Source organism: Lepus europaeus, chromosome 15, assembly GCF_033115175.1.
Source record: "Lepus europaeus isolate LE1 chromosome 15, mLepTim1.pri, whole genome shotgun sequence".
Lineage (NCBI taxonomy): Eukaryota > Metazoa > Chordata > Mammalia > Lagomorpha > Leporidae > Lepus > Lepus europaeus.
Window position 1 is genome coordinate 85,483,971 of NC_084841.1, and position 27,031 is coordinate 85,511,001.

The following is a 27,031-nucleotide window of genomic DNA, read 5'->3' on the forward strand; positions in this document are numbered from 1 at the left end:
GAGACACCAATGATTATCTTGAATAATTTAACTCCTTTTAGGGTTTAAGAATCAAGATTATTCACACCTATTCCCTAAGAATTTTATAATTATGGCAAATAGACAATATAAAAATAAAATGTTCTACTTAGAATTTTATAAGGACTTCTCAATCTCATGCAAATGCATGTTATGAAAAAAAATTAAGTGTTCAGAAACTTTGTGCCAAAATTTTTTATTTCATTTTGACAAATTTTTTTGAAGTACTTTTATATTTCTCACTTTCATTTAATTGTAACTTATACAGGAGATCTTTGGTGAATAAGCCTGTTTGGTGTATCAGTGTCTTTACTTCTGTATCTCACTCCAGAAGAAGACTTGCTACATGTCAAAATGCTACTCCACAATTTCTCCCTTTTGCCAAGGGTTAAAATGATGGTGATTGGAACACAGGAGTGGCTTTAATTAGTTGAGGGTTCTGTATTTATCAACTGTGGGTTTACCGATGTTGCTTATTAAAATAAAACGTGCTGCTGGAAAAATTGCAACTCAACTCGACTTCTGGGTCTGCTTGGAAAGTGGAGGCACCTTCTCTATTAATGATGTACAGAGTCTTCATGGGACTTCAAAAGCCGTTTGGCCTACCCTACTTTCAGATGCTTACGAACAATGGGAAAGCTGTGTCACTCCAAGACTCGGACTCATCATAGTGGGAATGTTGACGTGCTTGTGCGTTTGTATCTGGACACACACAGAGGCCTACGTATGGAGGCTCAAGTTCATAAGAGAAAAATAGGGGATGGAAAACATTGCTTTCTTAAATTGAAATCTGCTTGTAGTTTCTATTCCATTCCATTCAAAGCAGGATTACATGTAGGACTGCAGGAAGACATTGAATACAAGGATTCAGGGATTGCATCTAAAATTTTGCATTGCTGCTACTGTTTTTGTTTTTGCTACTATTGATTTGCCTTTCCCTCCCTTTTTCTGCTCTTTCTGGGAATTTTTTTTTTTTTTTGGTCTGGACTCTTAAGTTGTAGGTAAAAACCTAACTGGAGAGACTATCAAATCTTTTCCACTGTTGACAGTGCTAATATAGTTTGAGTCAAGTCTGTGACAAACAGCATCCTTCACATTTCAAAGTCAACCTTAGTACCCCATTCTGCAGCAGGTAAGTCCTGCAAAAAGTTCAAGTTTTCTGACAGTTTGCTATAACCAATGTACATAGCTTTAAATTAGAATTAAAATAATCTTTGCATTGGCTGCTGTTTTAAAATATGTAAATATCTTATGAAAAGTTTCCATGTCAGCATTTTTACTTAATTATGTAAAAAATAAGCTTAGAACTTCAAACTCCAAGAAAACTTCTACTTTAGCAATTTTTCAAGACAATAGATTTTTTTTTTTTTTGACGGGCAGAGTGGACAATGAGAGAGACAGAGAAAGGTCTTCCTTTGCCATGGTTCACCCTCCAATGGCCGCCATGGCCGGTATGCTGTGGCCGGCGCATCGCGCTGATCTGAAGGCAGGAGCCAGGTGCTTCTCCCATGGGGTGCAGGGTCCAAGCACTTGGGCCATCCTCCACTGCACTCCCGGGCCATAGCAGAGAGCTGGCCTGGAAGAGGGGCAACCGGGACAGAATCCGGCACCCTGACTGGGACTAGAACCCGGTGTGCTGGCGCCGCTAGGCGGAGGATTAGCCTGTTGAGCCACGCCCAACAATAGATCTTTACAAAACTCGGCCAAGATTCAACCACTGGGCATGGGCAAAGCACCCAAGATCTCTGGATTTACTATTTGTTGCCAACAGTTCTGAAAAATGTCAGTAATTATAGTACTGACAAATATAAAAGGACCATTTTTAACAATGCTATCTTTGGTAAAATATCTTCAATATGTGTTGCACAGAGAAAGAATATACATATCACTTTCACTTTAAAATTCTGACAAATCTATTTATAACCTAACATAGCTGGAACACTTTCCATTGTGATAGAAACTATATATTTATGTAAAATTACTCTTTGATTTAGGATTCAAAAATATCTGTGCCATTAGCTTCATTTGGGCAGAGGGCGAACAAATTTAACATTTGGTTATATTTCCATTTAACAATTGTTCTTGTTTTTTTTTTTTTTTGTACAGCAGGCTTAATGAATTTTTAGTTGTCCAAAATGTTTAGATTCTGTTTGAAGTTCTTTTAAATATTTGTGGGATATTTCATTTTATTTCAAAAAATGACTAATTTGACCGATCACTTTGACTATTAAACTTCTTACCAAGTATATTATGCTTTGCCATAAAGTCATCTGAATATTGCCTATTGCATTACATTTAACAATTCTGTACACAAGAAACTTTTCTCTCTAATGTCACAAATTATACTGGCCAATCTTAGAAAACATGTGATCTCTTTTCTCCAGTCTCATTTTCCTTACCTGTCCTGGCCATAGTGCTCATAATGTTGTTTATTTTTCCCATTATTCCACTAGCTTCTGTATGAGAACTATGCATTCATTTAAATTTTAAAGTTGGTCTATATTTGCTGAAATTAAGTGAATAACAAATAGATAAACTTAATGGCCAATTAATTCTGATCCTATAGTATATCTTCTAATGCTTGACTTGTTCTTTGATCAAAAGACAGGCAAGTTTGAAAGCTACTCTTTCAGGAGTCTATGATCAACCAAAACAAGAGTTGAGAAACTTAATTTAGAATCCAAAGGCATCTAATTTACAGTAACCTAATACTACAGTTAGTAAGCAACTATTACTTATTGCTTCTTTTTAAACTTAAGAGTTTTCAACATGTGGAAGATGTATTGGCCTTATCTAGTATGTTCAAGCTTTTTTCTATATTGAAATTTATGATTAACATGTAATAATTCTACATATTCACAGGGTACAGTGAGACACTATAACATGTCTATAGCATGTACTGATAAAACCAGTATAAATCATATCCCATCCCTTTACATAAGTCTTTGAATTTCTTTCTTCTAATTCTTCATAAAATATTTAATGTATTATGAATTAGACTCACTGTGCAGCTTCATTGGATGGTTCACTTCTTAATGCCTCTGCTGTTTTCTCTAAAGCTGAGATTATCTATTAACCAAGAGGCATCTCGGCTTTACCAGTCTTTCCTTCCACACAGGTAACAGTGTCCTTACTCTTTATGTTGGACAGGCTGCCTCTGATCATCTGGAACGCCTTCTCGCCTCGCTCAGGCTGTTGAGGTGGATCCTGTGGCAAAAGGGAAGTGAATGAGGTCCTTTCCTAAAATTTCTGAGCATGTGGAATGAAAGGCTGCTGAATCCTCCTCAGTGAACATCCAGAAAGACTCTGGGGTCAAGGTTTGGATTAAGCTCTTGCAGTGGATCCATAGCACTTTAGTTGCAGCTCTTGGATATTTGGGTCCCAACCAAAGATGTACTAGACTCTAGTCATTGCAAGGTTGCCTAAAAAGAACGAAATAGACATGAGATCCTAGTCTCCAACGCAAAATGGTGAAGTGAGCCAAACTTGCTGATAACTTCAGCCCTAAACTTGATGCTTCTAGTGGTAATGAGGAAAACTGAAAGCACTTTGCACTTGCAGATGGGACCCTGCCTTTCACTACTGTGTTATCCTTGATTAACATGGGAAATGTAATGAAGTGGCATCTGAAAGGGAGAAAGAAGGCCTAAACTTAGGACACAAGTTTGACAATGAGAACAAAGTTGTGAGTTTACTCAAAACCATGAGTTGACTCAGAACAACTGTAGAGCAACCACAGGATTCTGTCGATACACCGTCTGATGAGGTCATGAACCACTGACTAGCCCTGGATCAGCTGCTGGCAGGATGGGGTGGAGTGTGTGCAGTAATAAAAACCTGCTGTGTGGACTGGAAACCATTATTCTTAGTGAAATGAGCCAGTTTCAAAAATATAAATACCATATGTTCTCCCTGATAAGTGGTAACTAATAGAACACCTAAAAGGTAATCTATAGAAGTGATATTGACACTTTGAGATGTGATGATGTTGAACAGCCCTTGTCTTGACTGTTAAGGAACACATTTTATTTTTCCTTACTACTTGTTGAACTCTTTAGTGTAGGGTTAATTTTACTGCATATAAAGCTAATTGAAAATAGATTTTATATAACACAAGAATGGGAATAGGAGAGGAGGGAGGAAGAAGGATGGGAGAGTGGGCTGGAGGGAGGGCAGGGCATGAAGGTTGGATACCTTAAATAGTTTCTTAATACAAGTACAGGTTCAATTTTTTTTCGAGAGTAGGCTAATAGAAAAAAGATATTGGAAGGACTTCTGATCAAGCCAAGTGGTTGCATGACTTTGGTAAAGGAAATGCCTGGGCCCCCACCACCTAAGAAGCAGAAAGTGCTCTCCCTTCTCTGACATGATTCTTGCTCCTTTCGGCCCAAGCATATCCATACTAATTGTCAGATTTGTATCCTCCAGAATCCAAGTTTCGTGTAAAATTAGTGATAATGCAGGGACTCCTGCCACTACTGACAGCTGGTGGTACACCTCTAGCTCCTCCAACGGAAACATTGGGTCAGTGGGCAAGAGATTTTCACTCCCTGGTTAAGCATGGCGATCGCCCTCACAAAGCATGAAGAAGTTACAGAAAATGGACCTTCCTCCCATAAAGATGAAGGGCCAAAAATGTCTGAGGGGGAGAAAGGTAACGTACACTGACAAGAAGACGAGTAGGTAGCAAAAAGAGAGCTAAGGCCTCCAGTCCATCCCTACCACCTACTCCACCAAACTCCTCCCCACTCCTGGTTGTGGAAAACTCCTATCTCTGTAAAACTGCCTAGAACCAGCTGGCTGAACATACTCCACATGTCCTTGTAGTGACCTATAGCTAATCGCAATAACATGGTAAAATTGCCATGGCTCTCAGTGCTACTCCCATCATGTACCTGACAACATGCCACTCTCAAAAAAGGCAAGAAAGTGGATGGTACTCAAACTCCCTCCAAAACACTGTCCCTAAGAATATGCCATTCCTCCTGACCATATAGAGAACTCTGAACCCCAGTGGGTGCAGCTCACTCTTTAGCATGCCACCCTCCCTCTCAAGTGTGTACTTCTGCTAAGAATAACCCCTATACTGCTGCTAGCTTTTTCCTACAACTTATCCTTAAGTTCTTTCATGTATCAGACAAGAATCTGAACCCAACCACCCAAGACAGGAGCTTTACATATACTATGTCATGGGATCTTCACTAACAATCTGTGGCTGCCATTTTTTATTTTCTCAATTTTGCAGTTAAGAAAAAAGATTTGAGTATTATTCTAGGTCATTCTTGTAAACTCAGAATTCTGGCTAAAGCTCTGCCTCTCATCCCCTATATTAACAGGCAAGTATTAATATTTACAAATCATTGATAAATGAAATCATACAAGCCTAAAATTTTTGAGAGAAAAAAACAACCTACTTAGCATGGCAAAGAAAAGTCTTTGTTTACTTTCTATTGCATATTAATGCTATTTTGTGTTCCTTTACTCCTTGAGGACAATCAGTTTTTCTCAAGCAGAAATTTTTCAAAGCCAATTAGTTATTGGTTAATACTGGTTAGCAGACACAAGGGGTCCATTCACTTGGGGTGTCTCCAAATATCTGGTCTCATGCAGGTGTCACTCAAAGGAAAGTTCTGTTTACCTGTGGCAAGTAAAGGAGAGAGTGTCAAGGCATGCTTCCCTAGAGACCCTGCGTCCCTGAGACGCAATCTGCCTGGGCTTTAAAAGTAGGGGAGTTTCCAGAAAACAGGGAGTGGGAGGGACTTCCTGCTCAGTCAGACATGTTCATCAAAGCTCTGACCCAGACTGGTCCCTTGGTGCTCTCCTTGTCTGCGGTGGTCTGGGCCCCTCTGAGGATAGCATTCCTGCATAAGCTTCCCTGACATATCAGCTGAGAAACCAGCTCAAGGAGTAAACTGCTTCCGATTCTCTGCCTCTGCGTCTCTGCCTTCCCCTTACTGGAATCCCACAGTCTAGGTAACACAGCTCCCCCTGAGACACTCTACCCCCACCCCCGTTCTTCAGAAGGAATGAAGGAAGGTCTCTAGAACGACTTTCTGCTGAAGGAGGGTACTGTGTCCCCCAACTCGCAATCCTCCCCCCTTCTCTAGGGCAACCTGAGGCTCCTTGGAGACCTGGCATTCGTCACGGGAAGCCAACCAGGGAGTCCCCTGACCCTGTCCATCTCTCTTCTCTCAAGGGGAGTTGAAAGGAATATGGTTGCCCTGTCCTTCCCTCCAAGGACAGCTCGGACACTGCCATCCCCATGCTTACAGGATGCACACTGCGTGGGCCCTGACTAGGCTGGTGGACTAATTCTGGTCCCATGTTGGGGGCTGCAGTTACTCATCCATGACGGCCTCCCTTCTCTTCCTGGGTTACCTGGAATGCAATGGAGAGCACCAATAAAGCCTCCTCCCTTTGCAATCTCTAACAACAGAGGGGAGTTGACCTCGGGACTGATATTCAATTTCTGGAGATTTCTCTAGCTGGTTGTGAGCATTCTGAGATGTGAGGTGGATGGTTAGAACAACCTGACTTCCCAAGCTTCAGGGCCCCAAGAAGTCTGCTCTCAGATGTTCTTTTAGCCTCCCTTGAAGGCAATGGGTTTTTCTCCTGGTTCTTGCTGTGTCTCTTAGCTTTTTCCAGTGTGCGTGTGTAGTGGGGTAAGGAAGGTCCTGCTGCCGCCTCGCATGCCTTTCAGCCACGTATTCGTTTAATGCCCTGACCTCTCTAGGTCCTTTGGTATACCAGGGTACCAGTTCAGGGCCATTGTTGGACTGATTTCTCTCCAGGCCTCCATGCCAGTTATGAGGCTGATTGGCAGCTACTTATCATCCTGGCCATTGCCAGCACAGCTGTCATTGGGTGACCATAAAAATTTAAACATCTGCCCTGGTGGGGTTGTGAGTTGAAAATGTACCTGCTGTCAGTGGCAAGAGATCCTCAGAGGTGACTTCGGGCTTTTAACCTCTGCTTTCCAATTATACAAGTCAAAGGTGATGAGCGGCACCTAGGCATTTTTCCACTTCCTTCTCCATCTGGAGCCTGATCAAAGGGGGACCTACCTCCTCCAGGCTTATCCTAGTCCACCTAGAAGATACGGTGCCAGCTTGGGGAAGGGGATGGGAGGTTCGTAGGTCCTGTGTTGAGCTATCCTTCCTTTCCCCTGTAGTGCTTCCCAAAAGTCCAGGTTTAATTCCTCAATTTTTCTGTTCTTCCTGAGTCATATGGAGAACCAGAGGAAACAACACATCCCGCCGAGCTGAGGAAGGCACCCCATGGAGGACACAGGAAGTCTGCCAAACCCAGCAATGGTGTTCCAGGACATGGCACAGGGAGGAGATGTGCCCACATTGGGCAGGCAGAGAAAACTGACAAAGCTCACATTTAGGAAATGCATGACCAAGAAACAACAAAACTACAGACATAACACCAGAAAGCACTGGAGAGAAAATGAAGACATCATCACAACTTTTACCTGTTATAAAATGGAATCCCCCATTTTTTCCCTTTTTTTTTTTAACCTGCCCCCTATAGAAATCTGTAAACCCAAGAAAAAGGATACCACACCTGTGATACAGGACAGAGCCAAGTAATCCACAAACCCAGTCCAGCATTTCTCAGATCGCATTCTTCTTGAAACACTCAATCTCCCAGAGTAAAACTCGGCATCACCTCTTCCTCTGAGAGGCCTTCAATCTAGAGGAGACAGCTTTATAAACCATGATCTCTAATGTAACAAGACAAATATAAGAGCATTTCACAAAGGTCATGGGAAGTGTGTATTACAAAAAAAAACTATACATGGATTTCGATTTTTTTTTTAACCCAAACAGTTTTAATTCCACTCTTCCATGAACTATTTGAGGTATCCTAGAACAAAGTGAACTCAGAGGGTATTAGATTGGGTAAGAAGGAGAAACCGTTGCAGAATGTCACGTTTGAGTGGAGTGTAGAAGGGAGACTACAGAGTTGTGTGGAGAGAGTGGATTCCAGGTAAATAGAATGGCACCCGCATTTTGGACAGAAGGGACCTCCCACTAAAGAGACTGGCACATGGGCAGGGAAGGGGTTCCGGGGAGAAGGAGGCAGTTTTGTAAGATTGAGGCTTGCAGTGTACGGAAGAGAAAATAATAAAAAAACTGAGGTAATAAAGCTAAAATACACAAAAGTGCTGAACTGTGACTAGAACTGTGCTTCCTAAGATATAAGTTACATTAGGAAAATACTGAAGTAAGGCAGTATTAATATAAAAAATTAAGGTAAATATTCTAAAACATTAGGAAATATTCTGTAAGACTGCATTAATTTTTCAAGAGGTAAAAAATGTTAAGTAAAAAATTCCCCCTGTGAATTAAAATCTATTACAATCATTACAAATTGGATGAACTAGAACAGAATGTAAAGTTAAATTGCAAGGCCACAGACAAGTTCATTTACCTTCTGCCAACTGAGCTCCGAGTTTGAAGAGCAGACAAGCTTTGCCCACTACTCCATGTTTTCTCCAATTTATCACCCAGTGACTTCACGAATTATACATTAGCTGCAAGTTGTGCTATTTTGAGATATTTAAACCTATTCTCTTTCTTGTATATTGAAAAATTCTATGCTGAGTTCTGTGGCTGAATGCCTTCTATTGCAAGATTTTAATTCATGAAGTTTACCTTGGAATTTATTATATACTTTCCTATTTACAGGTTTTACTGCTGTGAGATGAGCTGATAACTCTCACACACACATACAAAAGGATCTTAAATAATATTCCAATTTTCCAATAAATATCTACTGATAGTTAATGTTTAAGTAATAAACACATGATATTAAATATATTAAATGAATACCTAATTAATATGTGTATATTTAATAATTCCTCCCTAAAGTAATTAAACGGGTACTACCATGGGTATTGACTTCAGTCTTTCCAACTAAATATCCAAAACAAAATAACGGAATCCTTAGTGCATTGAAGCTTTTATCTTGGCATAGTAGGATGTGAACTGGGAATTCGCAATTGACCTTAACATAGATTCATTCCAATGAGAAGTTGTGATCAAACTGTCCAGCACTCAGATCACAGGTGTGTCTGTCCCGTCACCCAAGTACATACAGAAGTGCTCTGAGATGAAGCCATGAAGTTTTACCAGATCCCTCTGTGTACCTTGAAATACTTAACAGCAAAGGTTAAGTTGACATTTTTGCATGAAATGTTTTTCACGGGAACTAATTCATAATCCACATCAAAATTTCTTAAAGTATCCTTCATAAAAAGTGGAGCAGACCTCTGTGTTTAGAAACAAAGTAGAATAGATACATACGTGAGAGTGGCAGGAATGGAACAGAAAAGAAGCCAAGTTGATATCTCAGACTCAAACATTACATGAAACTTTAAAATCCTATGGAAACTTAGAATTTTTTCTATATTGTAAAATGCTATTAATTGCAAGATGAGCTAGCTCTAATTATGACAACTCTTACAAAACAAGATGCAAAACCACTTTAACTGTGTGCACTGATTATTTGATCTAAAGATCAGAAATATGGAAATTAGAATAACTTGAGTAAATGTGAGTTATGCATATGTAGGAACATCCTCACTCTGTGATATGCATATGTACATGTGTGCACAACTGTCATAAACAGATTCGCAGAGGGGCTGGCAGGCAAGAGGGGATTCACTGATTGCCACCACGGTGCGTGCAAACCCCTTTGCTTCTAGAGATCTTCCATCCTGCAGCTGCGGAGTGCAAAGAGAGACAGATACCCACACAGCAATCCTCCATTAAGTAGTTTAAAACATCTATCATCTAAAACAATTTTTTAAGAATTCTCAACACGGCTGAAATCGGTTACATAACACAGAGAGGCCAAGAGGGCAACCACAGCACCAGACAGTGCTGAAGGTGCTCTGGGCAGGACGTGTTGCAGAGCAGAACGGCTCAGCCTTGAGGACACAATGATCGCCCAGCCCCGCCTTCTACCTGTTCTTGAAAGATCCCATGTTCATGCTGCTTTGTGCTCTAGCTGCCTCCGGAGCTTGTAAAAATATTTATTTAGAACCAAGGATGGTAAGATTTGAAAATCATAAAGGTTACACGTATGTTTGCTGTTTAACAGTCCTTAGTTTGGTATTAATAAAGAACTATATAGACTTTTCTCCCAAAATACACTGCTATTGTTTTAAAGGTTGGGGTGGGGGGGCAACAGGGAGGAGGTTGTTTATAATAGAGTGGGAGAAATAGCCCACTTTCTCGATGTGCTTCAGAGTGTAATTTACCCTTAAAATCCAAAAGCATAGTAAAGTACCTATGTAAGTTATGCCTGATGCTGTCTGTAGGACTGCCCCTGGTAGTAGTAACCCCCCCCCACACACACACACATATACATACACACTTGACAAATGTAAGCACAGAGATGCAACTGTCTACAGAGAAGGTTCATGCTGGGAATCACCACATTTTGAAACCTGTTTACATTTGGTAAAGTTGTAATTTGAATCCCCTTCAAGACAAAATGAAAGCTATTTCTATAAACAAAAAATTGTTTTAAATTGAGCTATAACAAATCAAAGTTAGGTTACTGAACCCAGGTTCATTGTCTCACTTGCAAATAGAAATTGATAAGAAGCCCACATACAACCCAGACCAGGAATATTACACTCCATCCATCACAAGGATGTCGGGGTGGCAGGAAGAGGTCCCGCCAACTGACTCCCCAATAGGAACAGAACAGGTGTTCTCATGGGGCTGAGAAACATGGCAGTTTCCCCTTGGCATTGGCTCTTCTATGCGTACCCATCATGGAGTTCTGGCTGGTCTTCTCGTCCCAGGACTTCTAAGTCTGCACCTGGCTAAGTATCCTGCAAGGACACTGTTGGCTTTTGTTTTGTTTTGCATAGAACAGATTCAAAATGGTGGTGGTGCTCACTCCCATCACCCCAGGAAGGAGACACATTGGTAACATTGGGCTATTCTGGGCAGGCGAGCAGGTTGGAAAAGTTTGGATGTACCTTGCTCTTGATTGGGCATTGAGAGCCCATAAACACTTGTTTTGTTTTTAACGTACATGTGTACCTCCCCTAAAGAATGGAAACTCCTTTGGAACAAGAGCTGTTTCCTTCTTTGTATGCAGAAGGTCTCCCATGCTTCTGTACACAAAGTTAGCACTTAGAAAGTAAAAGATTTCTTTATCCATTCAGTTCATTAACTTGCTAGCATGTGCTGTAATTGCTACCAGAGTACTAAGAGGAAGCAAATGTAGATGCTAATTCTAACAAGCTGTCAGTCTAGGATGATAAATCCTTAAAATGCTTATGGGGCAGGCGCCACGGCTCAATAGGCTAATCCTCCGCCTTGCGGCACCGGCACACTGGGTTCTAGTCCCGGTCGGGGCACCAGATTCTGTCCCAGTTGCCCCTCTTCCAGGCCAGCTCTCTGCTGTGGCCTGGGAGTGCAGTGGAGGATGGCCCTAGTCCTTGGGCCCTGCACCCACATGGGAGACCAGGAGAAACACCTGGCTCCTGGCTTTGGATCAGCACGATGCGCTGGCCGCAGCGGCCATTGGAGGGTGAACCAACGGCAAAAAAAAGACGACCTTTCTCTCTGTCTCTCTCTCTCACTGTCCACTCTGCCTGTCAAAAAAATAAATTTTTAAAAATGCTTATGGATAGAACATAAATACTAAGAAAAACTGAAACTATGGTAGACAAAATGCAGACAAAATTGAATTGGAAGTAAAGGAGTTGAAATTGGAGAAGGAAGTAGAATCTTATCTAATGGTTATTCCACAAAAACTGAGTCAATTGTATAGCATTTTGGAAGTAAGCAGGATAGTAATAGAATTTCACAGGAAAAAAAGCATGTTTCCCCTGAAATACTAGAATATTTAAACAGTTTGAAGAAAAGTTCTGTATTCATCTATATACTGTCTTCTAATAAATCCATGTTCTTTCTAGCAATGCTACTCACACATAAGTATAGAACAGCTTCTTGTCTGTCCACTCGCCTAATAAATACTCCTCTGGAAGAGTTTAGCAGAGTGTACTAAAAGCACAACAAAGTATTTAAAAATAATGAGGCACAATCCATGTTCTCGGGAGCGTATTTGTAAAGCAATAATAATTAGAATTTGCTAATCATGGACATCCACAGTAGCTGCCTGGACTCGCCCAGTACTTTTTGAAATGTGAAATATTCCTATGCATAGCTTACCAATTTTATCTGATTTAAAAGACGGATGATCTCCATCTGGAAAACATTATTGGTTTCTATTACTGGTAAAGCCATTATAAATAAATCCCTTGACATTATAAATTCAGGTTTCATCCCCCTCAAAAAAAAAAATTTAATGCCACCTTGTGCAAAAGTTATCCAGGAAAGTAAATGACAATAAAACACAAATGTCTTTGACAAACCCATATTAAGTAAAAGTGGGGGGAAAAATGCATAATTTAAAGTCACATTACAAATATTCCTTTGGAGGTATATTTCTGCAGTTGTTACTAAGAATATTTTAATTACAAAATATAAAAGCAGCATGGAACAGTTTAGGATATTAAATCTAGGATTTTCTTGAGTTAAACACAGAATTTTTTGGATTATGATTTATTGTTTTGAGAAAAACACTTCAATTTTTTTCATTGCTTCTTTGTGACCTAGCTGTAAAAATTGAACTGGTCTTTATATTTGAGCCATTTCTTAAAGTTCTGGATAAGTAGGCAATTGAAAAGTCTTTTGGAAATAGTAAACGTAAACATAGAAGATTGACTAGAATAAAACATATCCTGTATTGCCATATTTAGTGTAACTGCAGTTGATGTATAAATTTGATAGTCAAAGAAAAATTTGAAGTGAAGACAGAACAGATGAACATGATTCGAGACTCCATTACTGGCAATAAGTCAGATATCTCATTGTTGCCTGACCAAAGATAATAGTTCCATGAATTTCCAAAAGTTTCTGCTTTACATAGCCTGTTGAAGACTGGAATTTGCTAAGGCTTATTAATGTCATCTTTTTCCCTGTGCCTTTGTACAGCAAGTGACATTGTCCTCTTGTTATCAGAAGATATGCTATATGTTGCCGGCACTTCCTCGGAGCTCATTCACAACCATAATGTATTCATCCCAAGGTGTGCGCTGGCCAGCTCTGGACAAGGTTGTTTGTGTTAGGGAAGAAATAATTCCTGGGGAGGGTTCTGTTCCTCTTTGATGCTATTATAGCACTGGCTTGGTTATTAATCTGCTGAGGTGATCATGCCCAACTTCAATACCTTCTTTTCCACATGCAAATGAACCACATAAGGAACTACATTCATGTACTTGATGATTGGGTTTATTTAATCGTTATTTTTGAAAGAATATGGGGATCTGAATATGTAAATGGAAGCCATATATGAAAGTCTGTCATTGCAATCTGCATTCTCCTACATTCTCTGATATTTCCCCTAAGCTGTTTTGCACCTGACTAGTTGCATGGTTTTAGCTCCCATTAAAATAGGTCTGACACTTGAACAAAAAACAAATTGTGCCTGAAATTGGGACTATTAAAATTCTACAGTGCCATCCAGAAGTCAGCAGCGGCACTGCAGAAGGCCTATGAAGAACAGAAAAATAACAACATGTGAAATGTGACGCCCCATTCATTGTGGCACATCTAACGTTTTTAAGCTCCAGAAGTCAGACTCGTATTGCTATGTCAGGTTATAACTTAGAAAACCAAGGTTGGCACAAACTAGCTGCATATCACTTAGAGAGATTTCCTCAGGGACTGAAATTTTCTCAATGACAAATATACTCTTCATTATAATCGGAAGTCTTTGGGGCATGTAGCATATTTACAACGCAACTTAGCAAGTAAAAAATTCATAAACATTTTCACCCTTTCAAAGCTACCTGTTTTTAAAAAGCAATCTATAACAAAGAGGTGCCTTTTCATCCATGTATTACATTTGACTGGGGCAATGGTGTTTCTTCTCACAAAGGTAAGGGGGGGGAAAGTTAGTAAAGGGGCTCAAAGGGGGGAATGAAGCTCGGTGTCTTGAAAAAAAAATAACCTCCTTCTGCAGTATCCATTACTGCTGCCATCAGTAATAACATTGCCTGGATCTTAAAATGGCTCCCTAGGGTGTACAATCAGCTCACGACAGTACATGAGCCTTCCCATGTGAGTGTGTATGCATTTCCTTACAATCTACCCTCCTCCCTGCATGCAAAGCTTTGAGCTCCTGAAGTGCCTCAGTTCAGGTAAATAGAATTCTCCAACTTGACTTTTTGACACCGAGTACAAATATGGCAGGGTTTCAAAGCTGAGGTTTGTGGACAAGGGCACTTGTCTCCTTAGCCACACAAACGAATGCCACTGAGGAAGAGGTCACCATTCCACCCCTCTTGTCATGCCCACTCAGGACGTAAGATGGAGCAGGCAGTAATGCCAAAGTGGCCTCTGATTCTGTCCTTGAAAGAACAGGGAAAACTGAGTTGGGAGAAAGGTTGAGATGTGAAATCTTGATAAGCTACACATTCGTAGCATCTCCTCCACCAATACACACACACACACACACGCTGCCACCCTGTGTTACTCAGTTTAGCGTTCTGTGTGGAGCAGCTAAGTGGAGATGGGTGGTAATGGGAGAGGCACCTGTAGACAAACAATAAGCAACTGGAGAATTCACATGCCAAAGGGAACCTGGTTGCAGTAGAAGGATAGACCCTCAACAAAGTTCAAACTGTGCTATATTTAGCAGCTAGAAAAATAAGCTGCATTCCAACTGAGTGGAATTCAAGATAGGAAAATCGTGGCCGACTGTTATATTATACTTACTTGTGTTTTGCAAGTCTATTAGGTTTCAAATATTCCTTATACTGTTAATTATCTTCTATACCTATCATACCACTGAAAACATATATGATTTAGGAGACTGTTCAGTAAAGTAACTGTTCATCCTCAACAGGCTAGTTTTGCAGTGCATTTCTGAATAAATATGTTGTAAAATGTCTTTTCCCATATCCCACAGCTCATCATTGTCATGTCAAACAGACTTCTCTCTGCTGGGGTCTTCTATAGAGACACAATACCAAATTAATTATGTTTGCCCCAACCTATCCAGCAATAAGCTTATTTTAAATTAAAAGAAGCCAAACAGTTCAATTAAGAAAGCTAGAACAAATATATTTAACTTTCCTTTGAATTGTGATCGACTAGTTTTCCTCAACTACATAATCAAAAGGAATTAATATTAAATACTCATGCCCTCCCACACATTATTTTCAGTGTAAGTATAGAACAGGAACCTTATGATGGGCTGAAGAGATGTGGAGATCTGTATACCATCTAAAAATAGAGTATTGCTTAGCTTCAAAGTGCATACTCAAAGATACACTGGCATTTTGGGGAACTATTATAGTATCTTATACAGTTAACTCAAAGTAAAAGCTATCCCAACCAAATTGCCACCTTAAAAGTTTTATATGGTAATGTGTTTCTGAATGATATCAACTTCAAGTTTTGAATTCTCAAGAATGCCCTATTTGGGAGAAATATAATCTTAAGAGTATAATATACTGTCTATGAAATTTTCGATTTAATTGTTCTTTAAAAGCTAAGCCTCCATGAGTATGTATTTTAAGTTGTTCCCTTATAACATACTCATATCCTGGCCTATCTCCTACTTCGGTCTTTTCTATTAATAATAAAAATAAAGTTTTGCCTAAGGAAGTAAATGCTTTATTTATTAATCATAGATATATTAACTGGTTTATTGTCACTTTTGAAGTGATTCATTGACTTCTACTTAAGCACTCCACAATGCAATTGATAGGTGTGTCTTTTTTAAGAGGAAAGTAAGAATATAAGGTTTCCTCACTATTCTCACTGGTATTTGGAGGTTTGAATCATAAACATGACATAGTAGGTAAATAGAAGGGTAGCTGAGCGGGGGGCGGGGGGAGGGGAAGCCAATTCAAACTGAGAACAACAAACAATTAGGTAGAGTCAGACTATACCAACCTTACAGCAGTTCCCTGGAAACAATCAAAACTGTTCTAAAGAGTTAGTACGATGGGGGCCTTCAAAAAGTTCCCGGGGAATCGCATCTGCTTCATTTGCTTTGTCCTTGAACTTCTGAAGCCTGTATCTGTTACAGAACTTGCTTAGGAAGGGGCTCAGACCCTGGGAAGTGTACAAGGGCAGGGGAGGGCTGTGACGGGCTTCACTCTACTCGCCAGTTGATCCAAAACCCAAGAATGTGTTCATGGGACTCAAACACTATACATGATCAAGAATGCCTCAATAAGAAAAAGGTTAAAAAAAAAAAAAGAGAGAAAACCTTCATTATCCAAAGAACAGCATGGGAATTGGTACCTAAGTAAGTCGTGCTCATTAATCTGAGATGGAGAGGTGAGGCCTGCTTCCCACCGTGGCAGTGCTGTGAATTACCAGTTTATGACCGCTCCCGAGCCTTCTTCCAATCTTTGATGCCTGAGTACAAAACTGAACGCATTTTCAGTTACATCAAATATTTTAAAGTAACTATGATCCTTGTGTTAAACAACTTTCTAACAAAGTATTTTATAAGTTTAACCACAATAATTACATAAGAAAAGTTATGATAAATTATCTCCTAAATATTTCCAAGTATGACCACAAGTAATCATTCATGATTTTTTCATGTAACACCAACTTCCTTTAATTTTTCAACTGTGACCTTAAATTTGATTTGTTTAACAGATGATGTAATACTGGTACTAGACTTTCAATTACCCCAATTTTTTGAACTTGAAACTAGACAAAATGAAATAAGCTGCATAATTACATGGACTAACTCCATTTGAATGAGAATCAAAGTGGGTATATAAAATTCAGGTTAGAAATGTTATAATAAAATAAAGCATAATGCAATATCATAATTTCTTAAAGGTAAAAAAATAAGCTGCAAAATTCTCAACCTGTAATTTTTCATCAAATTTTTATTTTAATGTACTTTTAATTGTATAAACAGTATGCAACCAAAGATAATAAAACTCTTTAAAATGTAGCATATACTTAATTGTATAAAGAAGGACCCTGAAGAAAAAGCTTTCTAAAGCTTTCATTCTTCTTTGGAGATCACCATTTATGTCTAAGTAAACTTATTTATTACCGATAAAATTATGCCCCTGCCATTGACAGGGTGATGAAATGAGCATTTACTAATATTCTGAGCATGACTATTTTTGTTTTTTTTTTAAGATTTATTTATTTATTTGAAAGTCAGAGTTACAGAGAGGAGAGGCAGAGAGAGAGAGAAAGCAAGAAAGAGGTCTTCCATCCACTGGTTTACTCCCCAACTGGCTGCAACGGCTGGAGCTGTGCCGATCCAAAGCCAGGAGCCAAGAGCTGCTTCTGGGTCTCCCACTTGGGTGCAGGGACCCAAGGACTTGGCCATCTTGTACTGCTATCCCAGGCCATAGCAGAAAGCTGGATTGGAAGTGGAGCAGCCAGGACTTGAACCAGCACCCATATGGGATACCAGTACTTCAGGCCAGGGCATTAACCCCTGTGCCACCGTGCCAGCCCCAAGCATGACTATTCGTAAAATATGTTCTTGTTCCTCTCCTGAGTTGGCTCCCTCCCCCACCCCCTTATATCTCCTGTAAAAACTCACTAATTACATCTTAACATGACCCAAGAAATATACAATTCATTGAAATGGACTCTTGTTTTTTTTTTTATAAAATTCAAGGGGGAAAATCACATGAAGGTCTTCTGAGCTAACATGCTATGAAAGAAATAGATTCCCGAATAACATTGATTATCTTCACTTTTTCTGCCAAACCAATATTGGCATCCAATAAATGTAAATAAAATGTTGAACTGCCATGAAATTATTTCCATGTAATACTTTACATTCTCATTCATTGAGTGACCTTGTAAAATAAACTTCCAGGGCAGACATGTGGCACAGTGGCTTAAGCTGCCACTTGGGATGCCTGCATCCCCTATACCAAATTCAAGTCCAGACTACTCTGCTTCCAGTCCACCTTTCTACTAATGAGCCTGGGAAAGCAGCAGAAGATGGCCAAGTACCTGGGTTTCTTCCACCCATGTGGGGATGCCTGGATGGAGTTCTAGGTCCTGACTTTGGCTTGGCCTAGTCTTGGATGTTGTAGGTATTTGGAAGAATGAATCAGAGGATAAAATGATTTCCCCCTCTTCCTCTCTTTCTCCACCTCCTCCCCCTCACCTTTCAAATACTTAAACAAAGGCTGGCGCCGCGGCTCAATAGGCTAATCCTCCGCCTAGCAGCGCCGGCACACCAGGTTCTAGTCCCGGTCGGGGCACCGATCCTGTCCCGGTTGCCCCTCTTCCAGGCCAGCTCTCTGTTGTGGCCAGGGAGTGCAGTGGAGGATGGCCCAAGTGCTTGGGCCCTGCACCCCATGGGAGACCAGGAGAAGCACCTGGCTCCTGCCATCGGATCAGCGCGGTGCGCTGGCCACAGCGCGCTGGCCGCAGCGGCCATTGGAGGGTGAACCAATGGCAAAAGGAAAACCTTTCTCTCTCTCTCTCTCTCTCTCTCACTGTCCACTCTGCCTGTCAGAAATTTAAAAAAAAATACTTAAACAAATCTTGTATACAAAACTAAACATCAGGGGTCAGCAATGTGCAGTAACAGATAAAGCTGCCACCTGCAGCACCAGCATCCCATATGGGAGCCGGTTCAAAACCCAGGTGCTCCACTTCCGATCCAGCTCCCTGCTAATGTGCCTAGGAAAGCAGAGGAGGATGGCCCAAGTGCTTGGGTCCCTGTACCAACCTGGGAGACTCAGAGAAGCTCCTGGCTTTGGTCTCGCCTGGCCCTGGCCATTGTGGCCATCTGGAGAATGAACCAGCAGATGGAATCAATCTCTCTCTCTCTCTCTGCCTTTCAAATGAATAGAATAAAAATCTTTTTAAAAAGAACTAAAGAAGAGTACAGATCAGTTAAGACAACTTAAAGGTGTAGAAGTTTCTTCAGAAAGAATTTACCAAGATAGGTTTTCTGAGATCATATACTCTTATCAAAAGCACTTCTCTCTCGCACATGCACACATTTTTAGTTATTCATTTAATTTTTGTGTGTGTGAAAGAAGTAGAGAGGGAAAAAGAGTTCCTATTTTCTAACTCACTTCTATAATGCTTGCACCAGCCAGGGCCCCTTAAGCCAAGTGATGGAAATTTAACCCAGGTCTCTGTAGGAGTGAGTCCCCCTCGGAGAGTGGTGCACATTAACAGGCAGCAGGAATGCAGAATGAAAGAGTGGAACCAGGACTCACTCGGACACTCCAATGTGGGGTGTTGGTGTCCCATGTAGTGTCTTAAGTGACATACCAAATGCCCACCCCCAAAAGCACATCTCTGAAACACCCAAGTGGACAGCAGAAGTCTTCCTCAGGAAACGGAGTAGCCCAACAACGGGACCTCATGGTGTGTGAGAGCACTCGTTGTGTCCAGAATGTTCCCTAAATGCCACAATCATCTCACTGGGGAACTCTGTCTTCTCCACTCCCTCTCCCAGTTCACAGCTGACAGTGTCTGGAGGAGGTGGCTAATCCACCACATCCCAGGGAAGGCATTAGGGACCCTCTGCACCAGCTGTCCTGTTAACCACCAAACAGCATCATCCGCCTGCCCAGGAGGAGCAAGGGCAGGCTGGGGTGCAGGTTCTTTGTACAGGACACATCATGGTATCAAACCAGGTATGCACTCGGAGTGGTGCAGGATTGATCTGTCCCTGATGTTTTAAATTTCTGTATTATCTTCCACCCAGTATCATGTTATGCACTTACCTTCTCTAGATGAGGAATATATCTTCTGTTCGAATTTTTAAAACTACTATATCTTGAAGGAACAAATGATCTTTTGTTTAAAAAAATTATGCAAATCAATATTAACCAACTGCCCTGACTACTTTGAAAGACGCTTTCTGGAGAGGTGAAGTATTTACTAGCTGTAACTTACACATTTTGCTAAATGTGTGCCGACCTCCTTTTGTGCAAGAAGTGGCACAGATAATCTTTGATAGCCTTAAAAAAAAAAAAAAAAAATCCTCGGGGCCGCGGCGCTCATACAGAATGACAAAGTAGTGCGCCGGTTTATGGAGCTCCGAAGGCAGAGAGCCCCCGCATTTTCTCAGGAGAGCGATACTTTTAATGACTCCAGAGACAAGGTTGTTATTTGGAAATCAACAAGCATAGCCTGAATTGACAGTGGCCTCTTCGTGTTTTACCTTTTAATGTGAGCTAATACTTTCTCCAATTTCTCATTTTTTCCTACCTACAAATAAGCCAATATAAAGGGTGCGCTGTAATAGTCATCCCTCTCATTTCTCTATTCGATATGGCAGCACTGATCTGGCGAGTCCCCAGACTAATCCTTTATTTGGGTATGGAGTGCTTTGTTTTTCCGGAATAAATAAAACCAGAAATTTCATCTTAATGAGGCAAGTGTACCCCTCTGTTGCAATTTCAGCTACGGAAAGCAGTCGCTCTATGCCCCAATTTGGTGTTCTTAGAAAGGAAATAATGCATAGCTTCTGTCTCATTGTATGAAGTCGAGATCACTAATACCCCACCTCTTAAGGAAATGTGTCTGCAAATGAATGAACAAAGACACATGTGTTGCATAATGTAACACTCTGTAGAAATGTTTGGAAAAGAAAAACTTGGGGACATTCAGGAAAGAATGTCAAGACTGGTAGGCCATTGATCTAACAGGTTTCCTAACTAATGTGTAAACAATACAAATTTAGCACCAGGAGAACATTAGTGCAGCAGTCTAAATGATTTTTATTCCTTCATATTCAGATTTCTTCTCAAAATCGTACATCTACATAGCTCAAAAAGAACAATTCTAAGAGGAAAAAACCGTGCATATGAATAAACTCTGTTAGTACCATGGCACATAACTGAAGTAGAATAAATAATTTTGATTTATTTTTCTCCCCAGGGAATAATGCTGACTACTCTTCTAAAAATATTTCCTGGCCACACTAACTCAAGTTTCATTTTTGTGTAAATTGTTCAAGCAGAAAACAAGTGAGACTTTACTTTAAAAATGAAAACGTCTACTTTTAGAGTTAATCCTGAATTTCCTATGAATAAATCAATAAGGTACTCAACACATTGTTTCCAATAATGGGGGTGGGCAATGACCATTTGCATTAGATTGACTTGCAGTGGGTGAGAATAATTCAGATTTCTGGACTCCATTTCAGAATCCAGAATACTATGAATTTCTGGGACTCTGCATTTTAATACATTCCCCAGGTACTCCCTTGTACCTTGATAACCAGTTCTGCAATTTATTAGTACTTCTATAAAAGAATATTTCAAAGAGGCCATGGAAAAATTGCATTAAAAATAAGTTTGGGTGCAAAAATATTTGAAATCCATGCATTTTTTTCATAATACGCGTTTTCACAATTTTTGGATCTAGTGACTTAATCCCAAGTGGAAACAATTGAGTAAAGAGAATTCCAGTGGCTACTCACTGATCACTTAGATTTTTGCAGGGTAAAGCCTTGCTGTTGTTGTTGATGGGGTTGCCAATTTTTTCCCTCCCCCTTGCATGGATCAAGCAAATATGACATAAAGCAACTTGGCCCCAGATGGCTTAAAAGGCCACTGCCTACAACGACCATGTCAGAGACAAGGCCATACTGTCAGAACCTGGACCCTCCTGCCTGGACAGGACCTGAGAAGTTAGAACCAGCCAGCAGCCAGAGGGTGGACCCTCCCATCAGGGAACTTTAAGGCCAGCCTCCCAGCCCTGGTAGGGTGGAGGTGGGGAATGGCTACGGAAAAGATATGTGAAAGACAACATTTAAACATCTGCCAGAAAGTGAACTTAGCAGCCAACTTATTGCTGTTGGATGTCTGGGTCCAGGTTCTTATCTCCAATATAAGAAAGAAAGGTGAGATGTGGGTAAAGGGTAGCAGAGGCACAAGATTGGTTTCTAAGCAAAACAAAAGTAGACACCCAAGAAGGAGAGAAAACATGCTTAAGAGAGAGTTGTACTTAATGAAGTTTCTTTCCAACCCTTTACACCAGCTGGAGGTAGAGCTGTTGGGATCTGGGGTGAGGTTAAATAGAATAATAAGGGGTGGAGTTTGATTAGTAGTTACAGATCTTGCCTGTATTCCTATTAAACAGTAGTCTTTGTATTTTTTATTTGTTGAACATCATATGTAGTGGAGTATTAAGCCTGTGATTATAAAGTAAATTGAAATTCTATTATCACAAAAAAAAGAGTAGGGGAAGGAAGCATCCTTGTGTTCTTAGAATTCTATCTTTGAAATACATGAAATCTGTTCTTTGTAATAAAAACATTTTTTAAAAAAAAAAATGACCACATTAGTTAGGGAACTGAAAGAATCTTGTAGTTGTTCTGGTTCCTGCCCAGTGGGCTGGGCTAGGTTGCATAGGGCAACAGACAGGTTTCTTAAAGCAACATCTTGGTGTGTAACACGGTCTCCTGTAATTGTGGTAGAAAACTTACCAGGGGGCGGGGGTTTCCTGCCAATGGCAGTTTCCAGGAAATACAGGAGAATTAGGTAAAGCATGTGAGCTGGGAACTGTGCCAGTCTTAATGTCTTTCCCTTTGGAAATTTATGACAAAAGCAAAAAGTTTACTTATTTTTTAGCCTTTTGAATATAAGCCAGAAGTTCTCAGCTGGCTCGAAAGAATAGGCAGAGTTTTCTGAGTGTGCTGAATTTGGACTGTTTCCTGCACTGGAGCCACTTTTCCTCTGAGCCTTGAATGCAATATTAAACACCACAAGTTTATATCTGACATTGTGAGAGTTTGGGGTCCCATTGTCCCAATTGTACTCTGAATATCTGGTGCTAGATGATGGATGGAGTGGGAACTGGTAAGGCCTGGCCTTCATGGGTGTTAGGGCTTTCATCAGTACATCTTGGTAAGGCCTCAGCCAGCCATCCCTGGAATAAGGCTGTACTTACTTTGTGTTTCCTATCTGATTTTGTCATAACTCACAGGCTTGATAACACTTTTCCATAGTAGCCCTAAGCAGGTAAGCATATGGTCTGGACATCTTGAATCCTCATGACATCTTTGATATTTCCATGCAGGGTCTGTTTATGGAGGTGTTGTGGCCCCCACAGCATATTGGCTGAGCTGCTGAGCTGCCGGGGAATCGGCATGGGCTTGGGCTTCAGCCCAGATTGGCTGTTTCTCCACTAGGGTACAACACGTAGACAGGACAATGTGTAGGTCACCCCAGCTCAAGTTAAGGGCTATATAGTTAGGGCCTGAAAATCCTCATGAATTTGGTAGGGTCTCCTGAAAAGCGCCCAATTTTTGCTTACATTGAGTTAAGTCAGTCATGGAGAAAAGAACAGGTACCCTAAATTGTCCCAGCATCTCCATTCACCATCTCTCTAAGAAGACAAAGCTTCCTTGTATCCATATGAGGCCTCATTGTGAGTGATCCCAGCTGGGATGCTCTCTTCTGGGGGGTGAGGGACAGGTCAGATTGTATGGGCTAGTTAGAAGGTCAAGGAGAATCAGGACTGGAGGGAGGAGAGGGAGAAGACTCAGTGCCCACTGGGGATGGTTCTGGGGATGGAACAAGCTGAGCTTGAGGTGGTTGAACCCTGAGAGGTGGAGGACCACTCAATACTGAGTCATTCGCCAGATCTATCTGTTGCACTTCTGAATCTGGTGTCTCTAGAAATGTATGAGTTTCACAGAGCCTACAGCTCACTCTAAAGGAGGGGTTTTGAAAGAGTACCCTGAAGGCCTCGCTGTGAGTGTCCCATTCAGTAGCCAAGTTTCTCAACTCTATCTTATACTGTGTTCAGGCTATGTTGCCAAAGAAAACAAACTTCTCACCTAAAACATCTGGTCTTAGTATTTTCCATTTTTAAGGCAGCAACCTTATGGTCTGGAATGCTTTGTTTTTCCAGAATAAATAAAACCAGAAATTTCATCTTAATGAGGCAAGTGTCCCCTCTGTTGCAATTTCAGCTACTGGAAAGCAGTCTCTCTATGCCCCAATTTAGTGTTCTTAGAAAGGAAATCATGCATAGTTTCTGTCTCATTGTATGAAGTCGAGATCACTAGTACTCCTTCTTAAGGAAATATGTCCCTAAATGAACATGTGTTGCATAATATAACACCCTGTAGAAATGTGGATGTGTTCATGGCAGTGAGTGGGGAGTTACCAATGGTTGAAGAAATTTCTTCATGACTTAGGGAGAGAAAAGGAAGCTGGGGGAAGGCATGACTGTGTAACAGCCCTGTTTTGTCAAGGCATCTGTAACCTCTGGGACTTTGTGTGAGGTGGTGGACTAGATGTGGTATCCTAAGATCTAAAGTGCATCCCTCAGTGCCCTAATCATCCCCAAGGAAGTCCCTGTGGACAGATAAGGACACAGAATCCCAAATATTAAATGCAGTCAATGATGACTGAGTATCCTCCATCCCCTTCACTTTTTTCCCAGGCAACCCTGGCCCCTGGGGCTTTCTGGGATGAGAAGAGGATATGAGGTTGGTCAGAGAGATCCTAGACGTTGTTTTTCATGCTTAGTATTTCAGGTCAAGTCCGTACCAGCTCTATATGACTATTAAAGTAATCCTGAGGGTTATCAATAGAAGGGAAGGTAGAGAGCCCTTCTTTGAAAGAATATGGAGAAACTCTTGAATGGAGTATTCCTTAGTGCACCCATCAATCATGTCCCAGGACCACATCCAGACCCCTCATTCTGGGTACTGCCATGGATATGGTGGATGACAATATTATAAGAAGAGGTGGAGAAAACAGAGCCCCAGGGTAAATGAAGGGCTTCAGGATCATGCAGGTGTTGGGAACATGAGGGTGACAATATGCCAAAGGTTTTTCAGAGATGGCAAGAATTCTCTGGGTCAGAAGATGACAGAATTTATTTACTATATGTAGGCAGGGGCTTACTGCCTGAAGACTAAATACCTCATTAGCAATGGTGACAAAAAAATGCAATAGGACACCCTTCCTGAAGGAATAAAATGGCTGGAGGTTTAGAAGGTGTAAGTGGAAGAGAAGTCGGGCACTGTAGAAATTCCATGGCCTCCAGGCACTGTGTGACCACATGTCTACCTACATCAATATAAACAGGTTAGCTAAATACAGACTTTCTTTCCCTCCGTTACCCATAATTCTTTAGTCTTAAAAATTTTTTAAAAACAGGATAGTGATCAGAGGAAGAGAAGAACTGAGAGAAATGGGTAAAACACAGGAAGTGTTGCCTAACTTACTGCAAATCTCAAAAGATGGGTTAGGCTTTAACCAGACCTAAAAGTGGGAAGAACTGGAAAGAAAACTTTGAAGAAGATATAAACATAAATTTTGATTTGGATTAGATGAATGAGCCTACTATCTGAAAGCAACAGAGTCTGTCAAATTTACCTGGCAAACCTTGAGAGTAGGGAAGGGAGATTTGACATTGCACAACTGAACGTGAGATTAGAAAAAAATGAGCTATTTTTCCTTATCTCTATCAATTCCAATCCATTCAGAAAACCAAATCTGGAGAAGGTGGGAATAACTCTAACTTTGAAGCTATGACAGAACCCATGATATTCAGTAGCTACTTTAGATGTTCTTTTCCTGCAAATGTTATTTTAAATCAAAAACAACAGTATTTTGATTACTAGGAGAGACAATTTATACAAATGTGTAATTAATATCATAAATTGTAAGTTTCAGATTAACAAATGAAGGCCCAGACAAACCTAGAAATAATAGGAACACAAGTAGGATATACAAAGAATGATTATGGTGTTGGTTTGAGATTAGACAGGCCTAGGTTGGGACAGGAAGAGTTCTTATCAATTATCACAGATCAAAGAAAGTTTTAGCTTCGGCTTATCAATAAACAACTGCCACACTTGAACCACCGTTCCTATTGGGCCTGAGCTAGCAGAGGCCTTTTGCTATAGTGAGGGAAAAAAATAGAGGGCAAACAAGAGCCATTGGACAAAAAAAAAAAAAAGTCAGGAGAGAAAATGGTAACAGTCAGAGAAAGAGAAACAGGGAATGAGGGAAGGAACAACTAAGAGGAAGGAATGAAGGGTAGTTCAGAATTCTCTCTAGAAAAGGAAAGTTGACCATTAATTGTAAACTTTTAATCTAAACATCAGGTGAGAGAAGGCACCAAAGGAACTTTCTTGAAGAAAAAAGAACCAACTTTTTGTCAGTGTTGAGAGATAACAGCCATGAGTACATATGCTACTTAGGTTAAAATAACTTAAATAAAATTAGCATTAAAATCTTCAGTTCCCCAATCTCACCAGCCATATTTCAAATGCTGAAAAGTCACCAGTGCTTAGAAGCTAGTAATAGATAGCACAGAGCCATTTCCATCATTCCAGAAGATTCTTTGGGACAGTGTACTACAGTGGAATTTCAGGGTTTAGGGGATGATTAGTAAAAACTGGGTTTTGGTAGACAGTGGAATTGTTGGAAGGCAGTACCCATTGATTGGACAACTTGGGTTTATTGAATAAGGTGGGGAGAAATAATTAGAAAGAAGCCAAAGTCACATGGAAGGAAGGGTGGGGAGTAAGAGTTCTATAGGACAAAGACTTATGAAGGGTACTGTGGAAAATGTGCAGACTATCAGATCCTGCTTCTGTTGGTCAGTAAGGCCACTGAAGAGTATTTATTTCCGTATCTTGCTTTGTTTAGTTTTCTACATTTATCCAATTAGTTCAGACTCTTTAGTGATGGCAGTCACCAGGGATTCTCATGAATCATATCCTTGTGGTCATGCCAATCATTCATTGAGTAACTGGATGTTTGGAAGAAAAAACTGCAAATGGTATGATGACAACAATAACATATTACTAAGTGACATTGGCCAAGAACCTGCCCCCATCTAAAAGCATTCATAAGAACATAAACTGTCATCACCCAGAATCTGTAGAGAAGGAAAGTTGGATTAGGACAGTTTAACTTTTGGTTTTCTCAGAGTGACAAGATGAGAGGAACAACTTTAAGAAT